The sequence below is a fragment of the Anguilla anguilla genome, chromosome 5 (assembly GCF_013347855.1).
Source record: "Anguilla anguilla isolate fAngAng1 chromosome 5, fAngAng1.pri, whole genome shotgun sequence".
Taxonomy (NCBI): Eukaryota; Metazoa; Chordata; class Actinopteri; order Anguilliformes; family Anguillidae; genus Anguilla; species Anguilla anguilla.
Window position 1 is genome coordinate 10,303,012 of NC_049205.1, and position 20,569 is coordinate 10,323,580.

The following is a 20,569-nucleotide window of genomic DNA, read 5'->3' on the forward strand; positions in this document are numbered from 1 at the left end:
GTCTGTGGAGGCAGAGCTGGCAGAGATAGAGAGATTGTGTTGTGCACTTGTGTGGCACTTGTGTGAACACACCTCAGTGCTCTCTCGCAGTGAATACACAGAGAACACACCGGTGCATTCTCACATCGCCAAGGCCTGTTAATCAGAGGAACTGAGCCTTCCTCTGATAACGTAACTCGTGGCTAAATGCCCTGCTCAAGTATACGGGAACGATTCAAATACGTTTAGGCCTCAATTTCAGACCACTAGATCTCTGAGGTCTATTACAAATGCAGCGGATGTTTCTCATTTAACAGCTGCTCCAGTTTCAATAAACTTCAGCCGTCAATATCACGGGGATTGAAATGCCTGCTAAGGTTGCTACAGCTGGCCTGTTGATCACACCAAGATCATTAATCTGATGGATAAATACAAATACTCTGCCTGTGCTACATCATCTTGACCATTTAAGACATCCAATACTGTTCAACCCCAAATAAGCGATATATAACCTGAAAAATTCAAATGCATTGCCGTTATCACGCTATTGATGATCATCATTAACTGGGAATCAAACAAAAGATAGTATGTTTATCTATCAGCTGTAATACACAGAGAATCAGCAGTTTGAGACTGCATGATGACTGTGATTGGTGCCTTATATTTCTGTGAGTAGGTGAGTTCTGCAATCATTACAGAGAGGGCATGCTTCTGCTGTGGAGGAGCCACCAGCAGGTGGCACTCTAACCCTTTCAGGCGCTTCTGCAGGACACGCTGAGCGATTGGCATGGACGGAATCCGCTCACAAAGCACTGACCCTGCTCCGGAGTAATCTTCTCTCACAGTATTGGCTGCTGATGGGAAAGCTAATCTGGTAAGGAAAAAAAAAATTGCAGAGGAAAAAAAAAAAAAGTAAAAAAAAAAGGGAAAGTGAGAGTCACCTGGCGGATGTGCATGCTGGTGTCACAGGTCAAAGGTCGGGCAGACGTGAGGTCGTTGGATCCCAGCAGGGTGGAAATGATGCCGTTCTGGTCCACCTTCCGGATCATGGTCCCGTCCACGAAGTAGATGAATCCGTTCTTGTCCACTGCGATGCCTGGGGAGGAGGAGGAGGAGGAGGGTGTGGAGGAGGGGCCAGAGAGTGAATAACAGACAGACAGACGCATCACACCCAAAACATGCCGCTGCCGCACGCATGATTTACCAAGACGGGTACACGTGTCCAGTTTGGCTTCCCATTATCCAGGTCACTGCAAAAGTACACCGTTAATAATTCACGTCATGCTCTCCTAGTGCTGAATTATTTCTCAAGGCGAGATGTTGGGAAAAGCTGCAACCGCGCGCGTGTGTGTGTGTGTGTGTGTGCGTGCGCGCGCGCGTGTGTCCTTTCTTTAAAAAGACGTGGCTTTCAGACGCGGGGAAGGTGACAGTAAATCAGCGGAAGGAAAGGCCCTGGCCGCCTCTTGTGCGGCTCGGACTATTTTCGATATGCACAGTTACAGATGAAAGATGGCCAGTTGCCGTGGTTACCATATCCAGCCGTGTAAGAGGGCGGTCATGATAAGAGCGGGGACGGCTAAAGTGGCCCGTGTTCCCGGAGCGCTGAGACGGAGGAGCGTTCGCCGTGCTCGCCTGACGCCTTTGTTACCGCGGCGAAGACGCGTGTTAAACCCCACCCTCCCGCCCCGACACCACCACCACCACCACCACCAACACCACCCGCCCTATTCTGAGAGAAAATAAGCAACTTGGAGGAATTAAATTACAGCCGAGACAGAGAGATAGACAGAGAGAGAGTGAGAGAGAGGGAAAGAGAGAGAGAGAGAGAGTGAGAGAGAGTGAGAGAGAGAGTGAGGGAGAAAGAGAGAGGAATCTGAAATATTCTCTAATATGAAAAAACAAAGTGCACGTGTGCTTAGCTCAGTTGAGAGCAAGGTTCTCTGAGCTCCACCCTGTCGGCCTCCTGTTTCCAGGTCAGCCTGTGGCTAATGCTATCTGCTCCAGTGGGTGCGGAGAGCAGGGGAGGGTGCACTACGGGTGTACAGCACCGAGCCCTGGAGAGCAGCCTCTGACAGTTTCGGTAAAAGGGGCGGCCAGATGAAATGTGTCACTGTTCCGCCAAGTGCACTGGCCATCTGGGCCGGGGGGACATTCCAGCCATCTGGCCGTGACACTCATTTAAATGACTCCCACCCTCCCCACCCCACCCCCTGCTTTATGTTACCTTCGACTCTCTGCTATTGCAGCGAAAAGGAAGCAGTGAGAAATAGCTAAAGTTCATTCACTAAAAAAGGCCATTAAATGGTGGGGAATTGGAGGGGTTTGCGAGTGCAACAGGGAACGGTCAGAGAAGAGAGAACGAGGGAAGCCGTATTCACGGGAAAAGCATGGTTCTGCTGCTTCCTGTTCTGCCACATAGGCAACCATCTGCTTGTATAGTTTGCGCTGTGTTGAAACAGACCTGGGCCAATTTTCAGGTCCTCCAAGACGGATGGCGTGAAGAAATTCAGAACACTCTGTTTTTACCTCCCCTAAAAAAGCAGCCCATTGTGCTCCTCTGACTACAGCTTAGCGCGGCAGGTTCTGTTTTTTGGAGGGTGTCCAGCCGTACCTTTGGGGCCCATCAGCAGGGCCTCGGTGGCCTTGCCCCCGTCCCCGCAGCGCGCCTCGTCGAAGGGCAGGCACTGCTCCCCCGTCCCGGCCACCACCTCCGTGTTCTGGAGCAGGTCCTTGGCCCCCGTCAGCGATTTGGGCTTGTAGATCCGGCGGGAGTTGGTGTCCGACACGTAGAGCTGGCCCGTGACCGGGTCCGTGGCCAGGTAGTACCTGTGCGCTGGGTTGTTACTGCAGAGATAAGGAGGGGACAGTCGTCATGACTACGGAATGTCTGCGGGGACACAGTTAAAGGCCTTTTCTCCATTCTAACACTATTTAAAGGGCCAGTCGCTAAAAAAAGGAACTAACTTTCTTTTTTGTTGGCACAAAGATAATAGCTACGGCACGACACAGGAGATGAGGGTTACAGTACAGCAGAATAACGGGGGGAAAAAATGGTACGTCCTCGCACACTGTCATGGGGACAACAGCCGTAATGTCTGTTTTCTATCATTTTAATAGTAGTTTGCGGTATTATTCTGAAAGCCAGACAGACGTTCTGTCTGCTCGCGGAAAAAGGAAGCGAGAGAGACCCTCCAACAGCAAAGGGCCTTCTGTCACCGCCAACATAACGGAAAATGACTGGGATTCGTTATCGCGTGGCGGGGCATTAATGATGCCTTCACAAACTGTCAGTTTGCGTCCATCATTATCAGCTCCTGGTGAGAACGCGCCTTCGGAAAACAAAAAAAAAGAAAGAGCGACGCGAATATATTAACGAAAGTCGTCAACTGATCCATCAGGCCATGTTTACTTGGCTTCTTATTAGAGCTGCTAAATATAATGTCTCTGACAGTCTGCAGATTGCCTGTGTGGAGGGCTCTTTCAAGCGATCGGCTCTGAAGGGAAGCCCGTCCAGAAACAAACGCTGTTTTCACGTCTCCAGAAACTGCCGACAGGCAACAGGTGTGCTCTGACTGGTGTCAGGTAGTGTTTTTTAAAGAGTCAGCCACTGCCAATTCAATCACATTCAAATCGTTCATGAAAGCGTGAGTGTGTGCCTTGAAACCAAATCAAGCTGGCAAAAACTACTGCATATACTTCACTATCATCTACTCACATGCATAAGAAAACTGTCTTTTTGTAGCTGAAGGCACATTTGCTGAATACTTAAAAGCAAACAAGACGAAACAAATAATCCATAAAACATGATTTGAATTAATGAAAAAACCCCAAAAAGAAATCATATAAATGATGAACAAAATATCCTACTGTGAAACAAAGGCTTTATTTTAGGAGACTGAGGACTCATTAATCAATACTATCTTTACGAGACTTAAACGTGGACCGAATTGTCTGGGAAGGTCTATCTGAGACACTGCATTGTGCAAAACATTCAGACGCTTAGAATGAATAAATGATGCAGTATTTTACTGCAACTCTTAAGCGCAGCAGCAGGACTACCAAACTTACCAACTGCCTTTCCTTGCAAACTCCTAACCCTTCAAACTATTGCCCACATATATAGTACATCATGCAATAAAGCGGTGTAACGTGTCCCTAATCCTAAAGGGTGAAGTGATGAGATCATTTGGGATCTTTCGCAGTGCGGGGTGGAAGTTTTGACCCCGGCAGGACTGCCTAGCGTAAATTATAACTGCAGAGACTCCAGCTTACTGAGCGGCACTGCAAATGAGACAGAACTGATTGATAAGGCAGCTGTGTTCTTCAGCCGTGGGTGTGTATGGGCCTGCTGCATCTTCATGGCAAAACTCTGCACCTGTGCACGCTGCTGTATGAAGAATGAGTAGAATCACCCTTGTTTTTGTTTTTTTTTTCCCTCCTAGATTTCATCCTTTGGCTAGTAAGCCAAAGCGCAGAGGTACGGTACAACGTGCTTTTAAAGTAGCTTCCTTTTTGGCCGTGGCGTAACAGTAAAGGAATTTTTAATATTCATACAAAAGAAGAGTGCCTTGATTTTTTCTTTAACAATTCCATTTCCTCCTCTTCCCCAGCTTTTGGAGCCTCCAGCCATTCCGTCATCCCACTCGCACCCGAGCAAAGAGCAAGGGAAAAGCTTGTGCGCTCTCCTCCCAGCGCGCTGGCTAGCGGACTGCCGGCTAACGAATGACACGGCCTGATCCGCGGCTAACTGTGTTCAGGCTGCAGGGCTCGAACCCGTGTCCGGTGCTGAGCGCCTTCGCTAAGCGAGGGACAGGCGCAGGCGGCGCTCGGCTCATTTGCCCGGCGTCCCCGAGTTCATATCAAGCCCATAAAACGGCCCCGTTCTGGGCCTTACCAGGGCGACGGCGACGCCCGGCGGGACCGCCCAACTGCACGGCTGGGGCTGTCAGGCCGCGCTTCAATTCTCAGCTCTAATAAAGTCCTGTCTGTCTCGCTTTCCGTGATATAATCTCACTAAATCGGCACCGTCTGATTTTTTATTTTTTATTTTTGGAAGGACAAGCCACAAAATTAAAATGACAAGAGAGGGAAAGAAATAAATAGTCCCCGAACACAAATGTCCTGCATGACAGGCTAATTTGAGAAAGGATTCCCTGAGACGTGGACGATTTACTTTGAGATTCCGGGACTCTTTTTTCTTTTTTTTTTCTTTTTTAAGGTGAGCCACAGTGACTGCAGATTAGCTGCCTCACATTGTACAAAGACTACAAACACAAGACTCCCACAAAATACTGTGTACACATTTACCGAGGGCCTTACCTATGTCTGAAATCTTTATTTCTTAAAGGGTCGGAAGCAGGAAAGAGAGAAGAGAATGGTATGAGTTTTAAGACACAGGGAAAAAGACATGTTAAATAAACAGCATATTCTGAAGACACAGCATGAAGGAAGAGAGAGGAGAGACGGCACTAATGCGAGAGCTCCCCCCTCCCCCCTTTGGAGCGGAGGGGGATCTTTCCGGCAATAACTCTTGAACTGTGGGAAAGGTACAAATTTTACACCTGGGACTTCACAGCCACATTAGATCACTGCTTATGCTTAGGGTAACAGGCTCATAATGGGTTATTGATTGTGTCACAGACAATAAAAACGCATTATTAAACTGCTCCCTCAACATGCGCACTGTATCAGGGCAGTCGGGCCTGCTTCCGGGAGACAGAGCCAGGTTAAGGCTTGTGTTTTTTTTTCTCCCCGTTTATTACCGTCTACCGATTTTTAATAAGCAATTTAATTAGTGGAGCTTACAAACAGGAAAAAAAAGTGATAACCAAGCCAAAGTGTACATTGGGTAATCTGTCCGCACTGGTGGGGCAGGGCAGAGAGACTGACAGGAAGACGTGTTTGAGGTCAACTCTGAGAAGCTGAGAGGCATTTTGGAGGGGGTGGGGGTGGGGGGGTAAACTTACGACCGCTTCAGCAATCGCCAATAAACTCTTTAGCCCCGGGGACTTGGCTGCACACGCACCTGTGATTGTGCAGGCTGAGAGTGTGCTTTGACAGATGGGAACGGTGTTGTGATTGGGACCAAGTGGACCTTCAAATGAAGGGATTCGAAAGAACCGCATCCACAGGGAGCCACAAGAAAGTCAATTTTAATATTATCATCAATTTTAATATTATCATCAAGTGTTCAACAAAATTGGGTCATTGTCTGAAATTGAGATTATTATGAAATTGAGGAATTCGAAACGGTTAAAACCTGGAAATTTGCGAACAGGTTAAAACATGGGGTAAACGCAACACGTCATTCTGTAACATCTGCCACTGCTTTGGGCCACTATGCACAGCTGGACAGACCACAGCACCCACAGACGAGCTTGTGCAGGGTTTGATCTGGCCAGCAGGGTGAATGGCTGAATCCCTCTGGTGTAAAGCTTATGTGGGGCAAACTAGCTGAGGATAAAGACAAGGGACAACTTTTAAATAAGAGGAGCACATAAACCACTGAACAGAAACCGCGTGGATATTTGCGCTGAATGGACTAGCGTGGTGGTAACCCTCGTCACCGGAAGCTTCCACGCTGACCTTACAGCTTCTGCTCCTCTGAAGCTGAGAAGCAACTCTTTCTTGCTCTTTTGCTTCAGCACAGCACAAGAAAAAAAAACTGGAGATCCTACTTTTCGACTTCCATAGTTCCATTCAGTAAATCGAACCAAATCAATCAATATTAAAAAAATAAACCTAAGTAGGCGATGACCCCCTACCTCAGCTCCATGACGCTGGTGACGTTCCCGGAGGGGAAGATGCGCCGGACGTAGTTGAAGTCGCCGACGAAGAGGCTGCCGTCGATGCCGCAGGCCAGTGCCACGGGCGCCAGCAGCTTGTTGCCGTCGGCCTGGCCGTTGCAGCTGGGGCAGGAGATGCTGCGCCGGCGCCCGTTGCCCATGATGGTGCCGACGACCGGCGGCTGCAGCGAGATGAACTGGTTCTCCCCGCTCCCCTTGTACAGGATGCCTGCGGGGGGAAATGACCACCGGCGCCGCTTCATTATCTGAGCCTCACGCTCTTTTCTGTTGACGGTAGAGACCCCCCCCCCCCCCCCCCCCCCCCCCCCCCCCCCCGTAGAGGGCCTGAGGGGGAGGGACCTCAGCACCAGAGAACGTAACATCCTCACATTCTGTTACATTCTCCGTCACACTCAGCAGAGTTCAACTCTATTATGTTAGTATTTCTTGTCAGAATATATTTCTGATTATGTTCTAAGTAAAAAATTTATCAAAGTGCAAGTCAGGCCTAAACTTAAAATAATAATAGTCATTATTCATCGGATCATTTTTCTTTGTGGTATTTTTGGATTAGATTAGCTTTATGGCAAATAATATCACTGCCTAAAATGTAAAACCTAAGGCAAAAGGGACTTTTCCCTTTGGTTGAATTGCCCCCCTAAGCAAAAACAAAAGATGAAAAAAAAGGAATAAATGCGTTCTACTTTATTAACATTTCAGAACTGATCATTAATTTGGATTTGCATGTTACTTTCTAAGATGCTTTTCTGCTTCTGAAAATGTGATCAAAGAAAATTTGGAGTTTAAATCCTTTTAAACAGGACCCCTTTTGTAATTAACTATTTAATTTATGCTAATGTATTCCTTTTCATTGTTGAATGAATTTATCTTGAGAGTGAAGCACCCCAAAAATAGTTGAATATTTACACAGCGTTTACTTTTAATACAATTTGAAAAACTTGATTTAAACCATTGGATTCCACTGTAATAAGAAAAGATGTTTCAATTTTCATCAAAAAAGATACCAGGAAAAGATATGAAAAGAAAAAAACATTCAGCGCCAATACCACTAATAAGCTAAACAAAATTATTTATTATTATTATTATTATTATTATTATTACTCAGTGCCAAATATTGCAATGTTTCACCCCAATTGTCCTCATATAAAAATGACACATATAACAGCATGTTGTACTTCAAAAGGGTGTAAAATTCATATTACTTTAAGATGTGGGAAATGTTTTTTATTGCGTAAAAAAAACTGTTATTGTTTATAGGCCAAAATATGTCATTAATTCTTATTTTCCTTGTCCGGCATGTCTGAACGCAACGCTGAATTCCCTACAGCGACAAGCAAAGAGTAAAATCGAAGACACATTTACAGAAACAATTTGAGAGAAGGTGGCGCAAAAAAATAAAATAAAATAAAAATACTGTGCGCCTAATAACGGTGAGATCTGGGCCAACGGATAAACGGATGATTGATTGCTTCCTTAAACAAGCCTCCGTCGAGCGTTAGGCAAGTCAAATGAGCTCCCGCCTTGTGTCTGTCCCCACCACAGCTTCCTGGGGGGCCGGGGGCAGTCAGCATCCCCTCTCCGAAGGTGAATTGGGAACGTGCCAAACGGAAAGAGGGAGAGGGAGGGAGAGAGGGTGGCGGGGCGGGTAATGTAAGGCACTGCCGGGGTCACCTTGAGGAATTTTTAACGGCACAGCTGAGAAAAGCCTACTTGATTACCCCGGGCCTGATCTGTGGCTGCGGCCCGAACCGAAATCAACTTCTCACCCACGGGCTGATCACAAATTACCAGCCAGATACCTTAATGAAGGGCTTTCTGATGGATGTCAGGAGCGGGCGGGGACGAGGCGGGTGCCACGGGCTGCGGATTTGTCGTTTCTGATGAGCGGGGGGGCGGGCGGTAGGGGCGGGGAGGGGAGGGGTTGCCAAGATTTAGATTTGAGGCAAGAGCCGTGGGTTGATATGCAGCCCAAGGACGTCACGTTGAAAAAAAAAAAAAAAAAAAAAAAAAAGGTTTTGATTGTGTGTGAAAACCCTCTTGATTAAAGATGTGCGAGCCTAATGATAATACTGTCTGCGTGTCGCGTGATTCATTGGAGCTGATTCAGGCGCTAGCAAACACCTGTTCACATGTGGAGAGTGTAAACGTGAAATTCCTGCATTACCTTTTCTGTTACTGGCACAACCTTTTTCAGACATATAACAGTAATTAAAGGTTAATTATATATGGCAGTTACCTGACTTGCAGAAAATACATATTTTTATTTTAATCCCACATTTTAACTTGCTTCACTGCAATGTTCTCTGTCAACATGCACAACACCTCATATGCACAACATATCAGACATCTTAAAGTCGATCGTCAATAATAATACAGTCTGTAACATTGGTTGCTACATTTTCCATGCCCAGGATCAACTTATGGACTTGGACACCCATGTGAAAAAATAGTATACTATGCATACCTAATATAAAGCTGGAATTAAGCATACATCAAGTATTCTTCAGTATAAAATAATACACTTTAGGTATACTTCCGCATATAATTTTTTCACATGGGCAGTCCTCCTCATAAAATGTAGCCCAACATACGTTAAAATACAAAATGCAATATCAGTTGTTTATTATAAGCTATTTCTCCCACTTCTGTCTATTTATCCTCTACAACCCCCTCTCACAACCCACAAGTGGGTTCTGGTTCTGAGGTCAATTGACATGGCTTTTCAAAACGCTGATACCACTGCTGATGTTTGGCGAGCAAGACAGCTGATATCAGTCGATTTTTAATTTATTTTTTTCCCCCTCGTGAAAAAGGTTGAAAATACCAGGTGTCAACTGCATGTGAGAAATGAGAATTCACACCTGCACTGTGTTCCCCACGAATACCCAACACAAATGGCTCGAGATTCAACAAAATGTCATCCCCAGGTCTAATGACATCTTCTATTTTTATCCCTCGATGGCCCGACGTTAGATAAGAAAAACAAGCACGCGCTTCCTCCGCACCATGAGTCGGACGTCTGAGTCGATGCAGCCCAGTCACACGGGCCGAGCGGCGTGAGCGGCGTGAGGTGGACCTGTTTAAACGTCCAGTTCCACCCCTTTGTTTGGGAACCCCCGGTCTAAAGAAGTGGTTGTGTCATGATGGCGACTACCCCCTCCTAAGGTTGGACTTCAAACAATACTGCGCTAACAAACAAGATGCTAAATCGCCTCGACCCTTGGGCCAGCCGAAACCTTTTCTTTTCACCGGTGGCACTGCAGAACGCGGGGAGCCATTATTGCCGAGCATTAGAAGTACTGGGGGAAGAAAATATAACTTGTTTTTTTGGGTCTTCAAAGAAGGACTTCAAAGGGCGAGTACACACTGCGCGTGTTAAATTATTCACTTTCAGCAACGTTGGAATTTGGAAGGCAGGCTCCGTGCTAATTACTACGAAGATCAATGACGCCATCCGAGGCATGTTTCTGAGAGCTGGCGCTGTTACCATTGGCCGCGTTTCCCTTACGTCACTATAAATCACGGCCAATGGTGGGCCTGCATTTTCCGCATGGCTGCCCTCTCTGCTGCAGCACGTTTGATTGATTAAGTGCTAGTGTGTGAGTGTGCACGTGTGAATGTGTGTGTGCGTTTATGTGTGTGAGTGAGACTGGGTGTGTGTGTATGTGTCTGAATTGGCGTGTGTGTGTGTGTGAATGTGTGTGTGTGTGTGTGTGTGTGTATGAGTGAAAGTGTAAGTGTGTGTGTGTGTGTGTGCATGTGTGTGAGTGAGTGTGTGTATGCGTGTGCATGTGTGTGTGTGAGTGTGTGTGTATGTGAGTGAGTGAGTGTATGTGTAAGTATGTGTGTGAGTGTGTATGTGTGTGTGTGTGTGTGTGCATGTGTGTGAGTGAGTGTGTGTATGTGTGTGGGTGTGCATGTGTGTGAGTGAGTGTGTGTATGCGTGTGCATGTGTGAGTGTGTGTGTATGTGTGTGAGTGAGTGAGTGTATGTGTGTGCATGTGTGTGTATGTGAGTGAGTGAGTGAGTGAGTGAGTGTATGTGTGTGTAAAAGTGTGTGAGTGAGTGTGTGTATGTGTGTGCATGTGTGTGTGCATGTGTGTGAGTGAGTGAGTGTATGTGTGTGAGTGTGTGAGTGTGTGAGTGAGTGAGTGAGTGAATGTGTGTGTAAAAGTGTGTGAGTGAGTGTGTGTATGTGTGTGCATGTGTGTGTGCATGTGTGTGAGTGAGTGTGTGTGTGTGTGTGCATGTGTGTGAGTGAGTGTGTGTGTGTGTGTGCATATGTGTGAGTGAGTGTGTGCATGTGTGAGTGTATGTATGTGTGTGCATGTGCAGGGGGTGCGGCGAGCAAGGGGCTGAAATTGGGAGGGGTGATATTGGTGAGCGCCACCGATGCTCTCAGGATCGCGAGTCGCGCAGAGTCGCCGCGGTAATGAAGACAGACTGGTCCCAGGAAGGGTTTTGCGTGTGACACGTCCCACAAAACACCCGCTGCCCCCAGGACTTCAATCTGAATGGCTTAAGAGATGACTTAAAGTCTTCCTGTGCCACTGCACGGGCTCCTGTGCTCCTGCAACATCTAATTGGAAACATAAACAACAATTTTCCCCACAAATGACGGATATGGAAGACTTAAGTGCATGAGGAAAACCACTGCGGTCTTATAAAGCCCCCCCATCTCCCCCTCTCCCTGCTGAAATACAATAAAATGAAGTCGGCAACAAAAGGGTAAGGTGAGAGAGATCTCCACTGCTGGAATTTTTTTTTTTTTTTGGAAATGAAAAGCTCTCAGTGATTTTTTTTCGTGAAGCACCAAAGACGGGAAGCTTGTGGGATTTAAATAAGTGGTTGATGGGCTACTGTACGGAGAGCAGGAGAGCAGGGCGGGGCCGAAGTTTGAGTCTGTTTCATTTACTTTCACAGCTTAGAGCTTGTAGGCCACTGGCTTTCCTTGCTAAGTCCTTTTTTTTTTGAAGCGCAGCTTTAAAGAAGGGTGTTCTGGGAGGGGACGGTGGGAGGTCGGCCCGCTGCAGTGTGCTAACACATCACCCTCTCACCTGAACTTGCCTCCCTGTGTAGACCACAGCCAAAGTATTTTTACAAATACTAAGTCAGTGTTCTAGAACTCCATTGCTTTCAATCACCAGTAGCGCTGTTACATCAGCATTAGAATGTCTGGTTAACAACATTCTAATCACATGTCTGTGATCTCACAACTTAAATGGTCCCTCCAGTGTTGATCAGTGAGTACACAATATTACTATGGGCAAAAACTGGAAGTCTGCCACCACCCACCCTTCCCTTCCCCTTTACCCCATACACTGGAGTGGATAAGGTGTACTGCAGTGAACGGTTCTATATTTTGAAACTGGGAGACTAGCAAAATCCCATGATAAACTGACAAGCATTTCTCTCTGCCCCAAAATAAACGTGCTTAAATCAAGGCTGGTGCATTATAAAAAGGGGACAATCATATTTTGGGTTGTGTCATTTGCACAGTTTATATGGAGATTTACAAGATCCACACATTGGAGCTGAGCTCTGGCAAAATCAATTTAGTTCAGTTTCTTTTGCACTTTCCCATCATTTCTGAGCTAAGTTTGCCAAGCAGCATTGCATAAAATTGCAAACACTTTCTAACATGTCAAAACCTAATTTAAATAATGAGTAAACACACCCCTCAGCACTGAACAAGAAATTGTCTCAATTAAGCTTGTGAAACCTGCTTAACTGTAGTCATCGGATGGGAGTAAAGTTTTTGAAAACTGCTCACTGTAGTCAGCCAATGGGAGCAAAATTCCTGAAACCTGCTTGCTGAAGTTATCCAATGGGAGTAATGATCCTGAAACCTGCTTACTGAAGCCTGCCAATGAAAGCTAAGCTCCATAAACCACAGATAGGAACGCATTTAGAGAACCCGCCCCCCCTCACATACACACAGAGGGGGGAGGCAGAAACACATTAGAAAAGGGGAAGGGGGTGGGGGGGGGGGTTCTTCTCCACAAGCGTTAATATCCCAGGTGCCATTTCCCCCATTACAAGACACCTGCTGGCATTCCCATCAGCGGCTTCTGGGCCTGCCGATTGCGCGGGATGCCCCCCTGAATATCTGAATAAAGCCGATAAGAGACATGAAAGGGAGGGAGCGGGATATGTCCGCGGAGCAGTACCTGGGGCTGCGCAAGCCGTCACGAGAGAGGAAGAGGAGCCCGGAAGAGTGGGTGTGACGGACCAACGTGAGGGGGAGAAAGGCCCCCCGCCAGATCAGGCGCTGGCGTCCAATCCCAAGCCTGTTACGGGTACTGTTCCAGCACCGGCAGGGACCTCATCTCACACTGCGATCTGAACGTATTGGACATTAAATATAAATATGTGAATAAATGAAAAAGGCACATCGCTGATGATTCGGTCTCTGCCGCAGAGGCGAAACTGCGAAATTTACTGAACTTCACGTCTGGGGCTCTTTAGGATAATATCGCCCCAGGAATGCAAAAAAAAAAGCACTGGGTATCAAGGACAGCTCTTCAGGCTGGTCCGTGCCGACAGGCCTGGGCCTTCGGTTTTTGTAGCCAACAGTAAAATATCACCTGAAAGATTACGACTGCTGCTGCTAGCGCTTGCCATCGCAAGGTCTCGCCAGGTCTGGACAATCTGTTGCAGTGTTGGGAGTGCAGGGAGACAATGACTGCTGCTGCTGCCGCTACAGCCTAAACTGAGCATGGTCAAAATGATCTCTTTGGGTCTGGCCCAGACCGCGGATTGAAGCAAGCTGTCGCTGTGGAATGCCAAGGAAAAACGGCGCCATGTTTGACACGTAGCATTCCGGTCGAAGAGCATTTGCCTGGACGTGTGCTAGAGGAGACCCCTGGGAAAAGTTTGAATGTCAGAGACGGATGGACCGGCTGACTGTGACATCACAAAGCAGGCAGGAATGCACAGAGGAGACAAGTTTGGGTCAGTCACCGATTCTGTTTTACATATTCTTTCTATGGTCACAATCTAGTGTCTCCACTGTACCAGCTGAATGAAGTATGCAAGAAGGGAAACTTGGATTCTATTTTGAGGAGGTACGCAAATGAGCAGCACAGGAAGATGTCGTGAACTAAAACTGAGGGATTTCAGAACACAGTGAGGGCCAGAGTTCAATATATTCTGAATAGCTGAACGGCTGGAAATGTTAGAAGAACATACACATCCAGGTACGGTTTCTCACACGCACTGCTTCGGAGTCCGACAAATCATTAATTGATACACCGCACACCGACCTCGCCGTGCTGCCTAACGCTAGTGAACTTTTAAAGCTGGATTTCCTTCTCAGGCTCGTTCATTAAGCTGATCTATCTCCAAATGCCAGTGGGGAAACGTCGCCTGGAGCGGGCTGCCCTTGTTTGGTTTGATCCATGGGGCTTTGAAGGGTGAATAAAGGGGGTTCGCAGGCCCGAGTTCCAGCGGCAGACCGCGGGAGGGTACTGCGGAGCGGGAGGCTCGCTGTTCGTCGGGCCCGTTAAGAGCAGGGCTCAGTAATAGAGCGTGATTGCGTTTCTTGATGATGGAGTAACGGCGCCGTTGCCTTAGACGAGAAACAGAGGGCAAGCACCGGCGGAGGGGAAGTTATTGTGTTTAATGGAGGGGGAAGCTCGGGGAAGAAAAAAAAAAGAGAGCGAGCGGGCCATTCCGCCCGAGAGATGGGACAAAAACGACCGAGCATGCTGGGATAGCGCCGGGGAAGAAGGATCTTTACTTAACTGCTGGGAGGCGGTGCTGCAGGGGCCCCCAAAATGGAATAAAAGCAGTGGAGTGGAGGGAAGTGGGGTGGTGGGGGGGGGCAGGAGGGGGGTTAGGTTAGCGGGGGTGTATGCGGGCTGAACTGCAGGCCTGACCAGCTCTCAGTTCAATGAGCTCTGAGATTAAAGGCCTGTGAAATCCCCCCAGACAACTGGCACTAAGCCGGAGAGGCGAAGCGGGGCTTAGAGTCAGTCAAGACAAGGCCGGCTGAAAGCAGCGACCCGGGCCCCGCGCACAGAAAGCCCCGGCTTGAGCACAATCGCTCCAGACAACCGGACGTGTAATTATAGGTTTATTAGCTTTGTCCCCTTTTGTTCTGGGGACCGCCAAACCCCACAAGCCTGTTTACCGCGGAGGGCTCCTTTTCTGGGAAGGCGAAACAAAGAAGGACGGCGTACATTCTTGGAGGAGCCACCTTTCCGGGATCATCCTGTGCCGCCAGCCATCGAACGAGCCCCCCACCCCCCACACCCCTCCCCAAACAGCCGAGTTCTGTGACTGTGCAGAACAGCGACTCAGGCTAGTCAACGCACCATGTTATCACGCCTCATTTCCGCTGTCATTACTCTGAGAGATCGGTCCTTCACAAACTCTACTATTATCTCCAAATGGGACGACGGAAGATGTTTCGTTTCCGCTGGCATATTTAGAGCCGTTTTTTTTCGGGGGCCCCTGGTGCGGTGACCTGCCCCCGTTCGCGTCACCCCGTTACGAATGAAGTTTTTCTGCCTCATCCGGTCCGCCATTAGCGCTAATCATCCGGGCTTATTCAATTAGGCATGCGTCACTTTGAGCAGTCGCCCCTCCGACTTCCTCTGCTCCAGTGTGCAATTTAAATCTCGGATCAATTCACCCAGCGCCTTTTCATATTCCCTTTCTATTTTTCATATATTTTTTTTTTTCGGAGAACGTCTGGCCGTCTTAATGTTTAGTTGATATTTAAGCTTAATGCGTTCTGTCTTGTGCAAGATGGATGCTGATGACTTCCTACTTTTCTAATTTACTTACGTGATTCTGTTCCAGCTAGAACCTTGTTAAAACTTTTTATTTTAACCTTCAAGAGCATCTGTGCTGTCGACGATCATCATGTCGTGGAATGCTCATTCACCTTCACTGTATCTTACCTACGACCAACATTTACTGGGACCTTAACCAGCTACAGTGTCAACGAAATAAGAAAAACTAAAATAAATGCTTTTTGTTTTGTCTAGCACACAGAGCTTTGTTACTTTTTACGGCCAAGAGGAAAATTCTGGCCACACTCCAAATCAACCTGTGTGTAAAATCAAGCAATATGCTACACAGACGCTTTAACTTACTACCTGTTCTTTGGCTCCGGTTCCTCACTGGTAGATTTATACTTTTTTTTTTAATCTCCATTTTTTATTTTTTCGTAAAGTGCCCAAGCATGCTTGTGTGAAGAGTGCTAAATAAGAGCTTGTTGAATTGCGTTTAACACTGATTAGAGGCACCTCATCTGAGGAGCAAGCGCAGTAAGCATCGGTACCGTTCTGAACATCCAGCACGTGGTGCTTGTCCAAGGTCCAGCCGCCCATGTTGGAGGCGTCCAGCTCGTACCCCTGCAGAACGGCCGTCCTCTTCTCCCAGAGAATCAGGTCCAGGCAGGACTCGTACTCGAAGCCCACAGACACTGCGTGGGGGAGGGGGGGGGGGGGGGGGGCAGACGAGAGGGCATCTCAGGACAGGAGGTCCCCAGAAGGACTCAGGCATCCGGGTTCCCAAACCCAATCGCGCTGACCAGCATTCCACACAGCCAAACTTTTTCTGTTAACTTTCCAAATTTGATAACATATCTCCTGACAGCCTCCTCTCCCTGCAAATCTGTTTAGCTTGGTGTCTGTCCTCGTCCAATAACATTACGAGAGTGACCTCATAACCCTGGGAATCGATAGATGTGCTCAAGCAGAGGTAGTGAAATTACACATGCAATGCGATTGGATGTAAATTATGAAAGTGAAATTTTAACTTATCTATAATCTATAATTGTGGGCTGTGGAGAAAAGGTCAGATTTCTGTTACATCTACTATAGACATTACACACACACACACACACACACGCACGCACACACAAATACTTTATGAAAGAACGGCTTTTTGAACCATCTCTTTAATGTTTCACATCAAGTGAATCATCCGTCTTGAAGAGAAAAACGTATTCTCTCACTGTTGTATTTTCTTTCAATTCCCTGTCAACTGACGGAGAAGATTCTAACCAAAGGGTTTTTACATTTCACTCAAGGATGCCAAATACATTTCTATTTGCTGAAATGAAAGAACTGTCCTTATCTGCAGTTTTAAATGGATAAATTAAAAGAGAGAAAAAAAGCCAGGCAAAGAAATACTTTTGGGTGGAAGGTAACCGCACATGCATGAACACACTGGGAAGTGTGCAAAAAAAAACAAAAAACAGCCTTGACCTTCACAAAATTGGAAATGCAGGCTTCATGTTTTACACGCATTTCAACAAACTGCACATAATGCAAATAACAGATCCTAACAGCCGATTCAAAGTCCAGACTGCGCAGACACACTATTGAGACCTAAAGTAAAAAACAAATGCTACAGCTGGAACGTCTACATAGATTATAAGTATTTCCATTTACACTCTTCTCACTGCATTCAACAAGTAAGGATATAAAAAAGAACTTTTAATCAATATGAATCACATTTGGTCAACACAAATTAAAGCAATTATTTAAATACAAAAGAAATGATTGTTATACAGTATAGTTGCTGTGGAAAACAAAAAATATATATTGAGGACTCACCCACGGCTTCTGACAGACCATAGACCTTCTGGTTGTAGGCATCGGTCTTGTCCCATATGAAGGTGTAGGACAGGTTCGGGGAGGCGGGGAACCACTTCTGGAAGAGGCGGCCCACCACGGCCACCATGAGGTGGACCTTCATCAGGTTGAAGGGGATGTTGGCCTGGGTCATGATCACCTTGAGGATGGGCTTGTAGCCCGCCGCCCTGGAGCTCAGGTAGAGCAGGGTGAGGTCACTTCCTGGGATGGCCGTCTCCTCTTGCAGGACCTTTGGAGGAGAACAGAACCAACACCCCCCTGGGGAGTCAGAGCAGTGGAACTCTCCTTCTAGTCTTCCAAGCCCTGACCCCCTCTTCACCACTCCGACGAAGTGTCACCAGCGGAATAATGATCTAAATATTAAATCATCTGTCTTCCTCCACTGGCCCCAGGTCTCATCATTACAAGTGCATGAGAAAAAAACCCCAGCCTATTTCAAATTTCCTCCAAAAAAAAAGGGAAGATGTCCCCAAGATTAATGCTTGCACATTTCCATAATCACATAGCTGTTAAGAATAATTGTATATATAAAGCACCATGAATATACATACATCATACGTACATCATAATAATAACGTCATAGGTGAGGGTGGAGGGGAGGGCGGAAGAGACCTGCCAAGAGAAATGCCTGTCCTCCGCTTCCATTGTTCTCGCCAGTGCTGGACGGTTTCGCAATGGATTCACGCCAATGTTTTTTTAAATATTTTGTCTCATGAATGACACAGCACGCCTTAATTTTATCGTTTCATTTAATTTTCTAATTTAGCGTAGTCCAAAATGTATTTTAGTGTTTGCGGTCTTTAAGTATTTTATATTAAGTTCTTTGGAATTGATGGATGGAGGTTCTTACTAGAATTCTTTTAATAGATCTCTTCATTTCTATGTGCAATTTAATTTCTTAATGTCATTAGATTGTCAGTAGATTGTTTCTTGAATTTCTTGTATCCTAGCGACTTCACCTGAAGTTCCCCCAGGAAAGTTATACTATGCTATTGAAAGGTATGGTAACGGCAGAGTGATTTATTTATTTATTTTGCTATGTAATTAAAGAATTTGGATTTGAGATCAACAGACGAAGACAAAAGGACACACGATCAGCTTTGGTTTCATGGTATTTACGTACAGATATCATTTTAGTTTCAGTTTCTGTGTTGAGTCCCCCCATTTTCAGCTGTGTCGATGTCCAAATACTTATGGACTGCACTATATGTGAACACTCCATGTCTCTGAACTGAGGATTCACTGAAAATGAGGTTCATCTGGTTAACAAATGCCTTCAAGTCCCAGGGCAATCTAAGTCCAGTTTTTCCCCACAGTTAAAAGGCATGCAAACAGGCTCTACAGAAAAAGGCAATAATCCACAAAACATTGCTGCAAGACGTATATATATATATATATCATGAAAATAAGCGAAATACTGAAAAATGACTTCCCCTGATTGGAAATGTCTAGCCCCTCTAATGTGGGAAGCATTTAAGCTCTATGTTGTGATAATGCACGCAGAGAGGTGTGTATGTGTGCGTGAGATGTGCGCGTGTATGTGTGTTTTCTTTTACGGTGACACGCAATTCCGCAAGTCACTGAGTCAAAGGAATCATGTGGTCGCTTGTGTCATCCGCAAGTCACAGCAGTCGATGGCATCGGACACGCGGACTTCATCACCGTGCGTGCGCCCGTCGCGCGTTTCTCCGCAGCGTGAACTTGAAGGGTTGAACGAATTCCTGCCGTGACTCCTCTCTCTGATCACCAATTACGGAAGTGACACCGCTAGCTCCTTTCCGTGGCCCTCAAACAAACCAGTAATTAAAAACCCACCGCCACTTCCTGGCTCTAGCTCTTATTTGCAGTTGGGCATCATTATTTAATACCATTTTACTACATGGTTTTTTTTATTTTTACGTTTGTGTTCTTTTTTTAAATTTATTTTTCTTTTAGCTGATATCAATGGGGACCATCCATGTTTAATGAGTAAACTTCATGGTGAATTATTACGACCAAGAAGCCCTACGTGCAGATATAGCACTTCATAATTCCAGTCACAATCTCACTGAAGCTTATGCCTGCAGGAGGAGCTGGTTAGCATTTGGCATTTGACTGCTCGTATCAGCTGTTATTAGGCATTATTAAGATGCACAAATGCCTTCTCATGGTGGAACTGTGGAGCTTACTTTTCTCAGACTCACAAAGTACAGTAGGCAGCACAGTAGCTTACAGGCTATTCTGCTTCTTGAATATAAATGATGGGATTAGCTGTCATCTGAGGCTTTTACAGTACATATAAAAAAACGGAATATAAATTTATTACATATTGTCTTGACTCTAGACTCATACAGTAGATCTACACCAAAGACATGTAGATCAGAGACTGCAGAATACAGATGAAAATAAGCCACCCTGGTTCACTCTGAAATGATATTAATGTGCAATGGCCCTGTCAAATAAACAGGCGCCTCTCCTTGTAAGAGCTGATTTGTGAAATAAAGAGATTCGAATTTTGATATCTGTACATGGCCTCAAATTATGAACAGAATATTATCTTTTATCTGATAAAACAATGGATTTTCTGAGTTAGCGATCAAACCTCACGAGAAAAAAATCTTGCATTTTTACTCATGTTTTACAATTATGTAAAAAATGTCAAAACATATATTTGGGTGAGCTTAATAGCTACGCCTACCCTATAAATGTTTCATTTATTTATTAATTTGTCTTTTATTTATGAATAATCCCACCTCCCCCTCCCCCCACTCTTCAGGGGAAAGGTTTAGCTCATTGTGCATTCAGTACGCTGTTGGTTCGGGACACACTGAAGAACACAAGATGAACAATTTCTGCATTTATCACTGACACTGTTCTCTCCCTCTGGATCCCAACCCCCCTCCTGTGAATCTTAGCATATCTTTTGTGCTGCATTAAGAATTTTACTGGCGGTTTCAGGTTTGTAGTGTCATAATGGTTTTTTATAATAATAGCCGTATCTGATTAGTTCTTTTTTTTTACCCAGCCTGTGACATATAGCATACCAATTTTCAGATGGAAGATAATAAGGTGTGAGCTTGGTCTACGTGTTGATGAGGAGCAAGGGGGAACATCTGTTGGTTGTCTGGGTAATTTCTATCACAACAGACAAGACGTGAGATCATCATGCTTAGCTGGGCATTCACCAGCGCA

The 20,569-nt window shown here is 46.0% G+C and overlaps 1 pseudogene; it reads right to left on the reverse strand.

The window, feature by feature from the left end:
• LOC118227517 overlaps window positions 1–20,569 on the reverse strand; it is a 516,632-nt pseudogene that overhangs the window by 45,474 nt on the left and 450,589 nt on the right.